Source organism: Oncorhynchus gorbuscha, linkage group LG05, assembly GCF_021184085.1.
Source record: "Oncorhynchus gorbuscha isolate QuinsamMale2020 ecotype Even-year linkage group LG05, OgorEven_v1.0, whole genome shotgun sequence".
Taxonomy (NCBI): domain Eukaryota; kingdom Metazoa; phylum Chordata; class Actinopteri; order Salmoniformes; family Salmonidae; genus Oncorhynchus; species Oncorhynchus gorbuscha.
In genome coordinates, this window is record NC_060177.1 from 94,351,948 (window position 1) to 94,357,947 (window position 6,000).

The window sequence follows — 6,000 nt, forward strand, 5'->3', positions numbered from 1 at the left end:
AGGGATAAACATACCTGAATTTGTCCAATGGAAACTCTCGTTTGCAACTGACTAATGATAACACCCACAATTCACTAGATGCAATCAAGAAGGCGGTAAGGCGCAAGGCGGTATTGAATGTCACTTTCTGTCCGTGTGTCACTGTCACATCAAATTTGTCTCTCGGCCTCTGTGCACCTACGTTGTAAACTTTCATTCATAGGCTAGGTTGTAGTAACCTCATCATGGGTACAGGTAACAATTGTAGTATCATGTAGTAACCTAAACCTATCACTGTTACACTGAACTGGCTGAATGGAATATGAATGACAGTAACCTAAACCTATCACTGTTACATTGAGCTGGCTGAATGGAATATGAATGACAGTGATCCAATATGCTGTAATAGAAATAAGGCCCCTCATCTGAAACGACAGTAACCGTCACTGGTGTGGATGGATGAGAGAGAGAAAAATGTCATCCATTTTTAATTCAGGCTGTAACACAACAAAATGTGTAATAAGTCAAGGGGTATGAATAGTTTCTGAAGGCCACTGTACATCATGATATGTTCTAACTCAATCCAAGGCAATAACAAACATATTGTTAAATTAATATAGTAAAAAGTTATTGTTTATACACATTTCTATTGAGAGGTGATTGTCCCAAACCCTGGCTTGTAAACTTAATGTTTGAAAATAGAACAATGAATGATAACCTCCCCCCACCTTCCGGAACACTCTTTTCTCAACACTAACAATCCGGATGCTATTTTATACACACATTCATTTTTCTAACGTAGCTGCTGCTCACACTCCACCTCCCTTCGCGTTCCTCTCTTTACTCTCTTCTGAACCACGATGATGTAACCTATGTCTCTGCCTCATATATTTCTAAACAGCTGAAAATAAAAATAAAAACCCAGCGGGTATTTAAACAAACGTTCCAAAATATATATACTGTTTATTATGAAGGCTTTAACCTCGTGTCTGTTGTGACAGATAGTGCCGTTGCACAAGCAGGATGCAGGTCCTTACACATTGCGTTGGAGCAAAAATAATTCACGTCGTGCGTATGTGTGATGTAGGCTAATCTTTAAAGTTGCTCCTCCATTTCTTAGCCACTAGCCAGAGCTGCTGAAAAAGAACACTACCACTTCCTGCTATAGCCAATGTTTGCAACGATAATGAAAAAAAAGAACATGACATTGCTAATTAGTGCTTGACTTGGGCAGGAGCTCACCGAAGCTGAGTACCGGCACCTCAAATATTCTACTGCTTGAGTTCCCGTTTCTCTGATAGAATATTAGCACAAAAGTGTTGTGGAGGCTCCTTGCCCCTAAATATAAACAGTACCGGCATCCAAAATGGATACCGGCACCTATTTCACCCCAAGTCAAACACTATCGCTAATTAGACTGCATGTCTGTGTCTTGCTTGTGTTTTCGTATGCTGCCTAAATAGCTGCGTGTAACTCTCCACACACGGGCCCTATAACTGCTAATTTGCCTCTCAGTGATCATCCTACTGAATCTAGATCTGCCTGAAAAGTAGCTAGATGGAGCTATCATTCCTTACATCGTTTCTCAACTACTGCTTTAGACTGTCTCCTATTGGTGACGATAATCTACATAGTTATTCTACTGCTTTAGACTGTCTCCTATTGGTGATGATAATCTACATAGTTATGCTGCTTTAGACTGTCTCCTATTGGTGATGATAATCTACATAGTTATGCTGCTTTAGACTGTCTCCTATTGGTGATGATAATCTACATAGTTATTCTGCTTTAGACTGTCTCCTATTGGTGATGATAATCTACATAGTTTATGCTGCTTTAGACTGTCTCCTATTGGTGATGATAATCTACATAGTTATTCTGCTTTAGACTGTCTCCTATTGGTGATGATAATCTACATAGTTATACTGCTGCTTTAGACTGTCTCCTATTGGTGACGATAATCTACATAGTTATTCTGCTTTAGACTGTCTCCTATTGGTGATGATAATCTACATCGTTATACTGCTGCTTTAGACTGTCTCCTATTGGTCATGATAATCTACATAGTTAAATCACCATGTTGACTGCCTGTCTGTGCCTTTTATGTTTGCAATACTGTTACAACAGACAGTCAAGTTTGTACAAACATGTTGATCATGTCATTCTGGACAGTCACAACAATAGTGCATCTAAAACTTAGCTGCATATGGGCAGCAGCTAAACAGGTGGGGTTTAGGTGCGGAGGGGCAGCAGCTACATAGCGTGAGGGAGTTTGTTCCACCATTGGCAGCAGCTACACAGTTTTGACTGGGCAGCAGCTACAGTGGTAGGGAGCAGACTGGGCAGCAGCCTCAGAGCCATGAGGTGCGTTCCCCTCACAGCTCCGTGGCAGCAGCTACATAGTGGAAGCCAGTGGGGCAGCAGCTACAGAGAACGGAAGGTTGGCAGCAGCTACGTTCTAGCAGAGTGGCAGCAGCTACATAGCGGAGTGGCAGCAGCTACATAGCAGACTGGGCAGCAGCTACATAGCAGACTGGGCAGCAGCTACATAGCGGAGTGGCAGCAGCTACATAGTGGAGTGGGCAGCAGCTACATAGCGGAGTGGCAGCAGCTACATAGCAGACTGGGCAGCAGCTACATAGCGGAGTGGCAGCAGCTACATAGTATAGTGTCAGCAGCTTCATAGCAGACTGGGCAGCAGCTACATAGCGGAGTGGGCAGCAGCTACAGAGCGGAGTGGGTAGCAGCTACAGAGCGAAGTGGATAGCAGCTACATAGTCAGAATGGCAGCAGCTACATCAAATTCAATCAATCAAATTTTATTTATATAGCCCTTCGTACATCAGCTGATATCTCAAAGTGCTGTACAGAAACCCATCCTAAAACCCCAAACAGCAAGCAATGCAGGTGTAGAAGCACGGTGGCTAGGAAAAACTCCCTAGAAAGGCCAAAACCTAGGAAGAAACCTAGAGAGGAACCAGGCTATGTGGGGTGGCCAGTCCTCTTCTGGCTGTGCCGGGTGGAGATTATAACAGAACATGGCCAAGATGTTCAAATGTTCATAAATGACCGACATGGTCGAATAATAACAAGGCAGAACAGTTGAAACTGGAGCAGCAGCACAGTCAGGTGGACTGGGGACAGTAAGGAGTCATCATGTCAGGTCGTCCTGGGGCACGGTCCTTGGGCTCAGGTCCTCAGAGAGAGAGAAAGAAAGAAAGAGAGAATTAGAGAGAGCATATGTGGGGTGGCCAGTCCTCTTCTGGCTGTGCCGGGTGGAGAATATAACAGAACATGGCCAAGATGTTCAAATGTTCATAAATGACCAGCATGGTCGAATAATAGTAAGGCAGAACAGTTGAAACTGGAGCAGCAGCATGGCCAGGTGGACTGGGGACAGCGAGGAGCCATCATGTCAGGTAGTCCTGGGGCATGGTCCTAGGGCTCGGGTCCTCCGAGAGAGAGAAAGAAAGAAGGAGAGAATTAGAGAACGCACACTTAGATTCACACAGGACACCGAATAGGACAGGAGAAGTACTCCACATATAACAAACTGACCCTAGCCTCCCGACACAAACTACTGCAGCATAAATACTGGAGGCTGAGACAGGAGGGTTCAGGAGACACTGTGGCCCCATTCGAGGACACCCCCGGACGGGGCCAAACAGGAAGGATATAACCCCACCCACTTTGCCAAAGCACAGCCCGCACACCACTAGAGGGATATCTTCAACCACCAACTTACCATCCTGAGACAAGGCTGAGTATAGCCCACAAAGATCTCCGCCACGGCACAACCCAAGGGGGGGGGGGGGAGCGCCAACCCAGACAGGATGACCACAACAGTGAATCAACCCACTCAGGTGACGCACCCCCTGCAGGGACGGCATGAGAGCCCCAGTAAGCCAGTGACTCAGCCCCTGTAATAGGGTTAGAGGCAGAGAATCCCAGTGGAAAGAGGGGAACTGGCCAGGCAGAGACAGCAAGGGCGGTACATAGCGGAGTGGGCAGCAGCTACAGAGCGGAGTGGGTAGCAGCTACATAGTCAGAATGGCAGCAGCTACATAGTCAGAGCGGCAGCAGCTACATAGCGGAGTGGCAGCAGCTACATAGTCAGAGTGGCAGCAGCTACATAGTCAGAGTGGCAGCAGCTACATAGGGGAGTGGCAGCAGTTACATAGCGGAGTGGCAGCAGCTACATAGCGGAGTGGCAGCAGCTACATAGCGGAGTAGGCAGCAGCTACATAGCAGAGTGGGCAGCAGCTACATAGCGGAGTGGCAGCAGCTACATAGTCAGAGTGGCAGCAGCTACATGGCAGAGTGGGCAGCAGCTACATAGGGGAGTGGCAGCAGCTACATAGGAGAGTGGCAGCAGCTACATAGCAGACTGGGCAGCAGCTACATAGCGGAGTGGCAGCAGCTACATAGCGGAGTGCCAGCAGCTACATAGCAGAGTGGGCAGCAGCTACATAGCAGAGTGGGCAGCAGCTACATGGTGGGCTGGCAGCAGCTACATAGTGGAGTGGCAGCAGCTACATAGTGGAGTGGCAGCAGCTAAATAGCGGAGTGGGCGGCAGCTACATAGTGGAGTGGGCAGCAGCTACATAGCGGAGTGGCAGCAGCTACATAGCGGAGTGGGCAGCAGCTACATAGCGGAGTGGGCAGCAGCTACATAGCGGAGTGGCAGCAGCTACATAGTGGAGCGGCAGCAGCTACATGGCGGAGTGGGCAGCAGCTACATAGCGGAGTGGCAGCAGCTACATAGCGGAGTGGGCAGCAGCTACATAGCGGAGTGGCAGCAGCTACATAGCGGAGTGGGCGGCAGCTACATAGCGGAGTGGGCAGCAGCTACATAGCGGAGTGGGCGGCAGCTACATAGTGGAGTGGGCAGCAGCTACATAGCGGAGTGGCAGCAGCTACATAGCGGAGTGGCAGCAGCTACATAGCGGAGTGGCAGCAGCTACATAGTCAGAATGGCAGCAGCTACATAGCGGAGTGGCAGCAGCTACATAGCGGAGTGGGGGCAGCTACATAGCGGAGTGGGCAGCAGCTACACAGCAGAGTGGGCAGCAGCTACATAGCGGAGTGGGCAGCAGCTACATAGTCAGAGTGGGCAGCAGCTACATAGCGGTGTGGGCAGCAGCTACATAGCGGAGTGGGCAGCAGCTACATAGCGGAGTGGCAGCAGTTACATAGCGGAGTGGCAGCAGCTACATAGCGGAGTGGCAGCAGCTACATAGCGGTGTGGGCAGCAGCTACATAGTCAGAGTGGCAGCAGCTACATAGGGGAGTGGGCAGCAGCTACATAGCGGAGTGGGCAGCAGCTACATAGCGGAGTGGGCAGCAGCTACATAGCGGAGTGGCAGCAGCTATATTTAAAAAATGAAGCGCATTAAACTATCTTTCTCCACAAACTTTCGGGTTCCAAAAAATCTGGACCTGCAGCCACTCACTATTATAATTTTTTAAATTATAGTTTTTATTGTTTCTTTTCACAATATAACACCAATGTAATTCAATTACATTTGGCATTAAACAATAAAAGAAGACACCCTGCCACAGCCACACTCCAAAACCTTCCTCATCAATCCACACACAACACCCCACAACGACAATGTGAACACAGCTCCCCAAACCTGCCCCCGCCCCGCCACCATGGGGCACCGCTTGCAGACCGTCGAGGCAAAATAACTACCTAATCGATTCTTGAACAAAGCCCCAATGCAACAAAATGGGGAAAAATTCTAGGCGCCCCCCGAACGCATCACACACACAATAAAGATAGAAAAGGAAACTTAGAGATGGGGATAGGGCCGATTATTATTATTATTATTATTATTTTTATTTTTTACCTTTATTTAACCAGGCAAGTCAGTTAAGAACAAATTCTAATTTTCAATGACGGCCTAGGAACAGTGGGTTAACTGCCTGTTCAGGGGCAGAATGACAGATTTGTACCTTGTCAGCTCGGGGGGTTTGAACTTGCAACCTTCTGGATACTAGTCCAACGCTCTAACCACT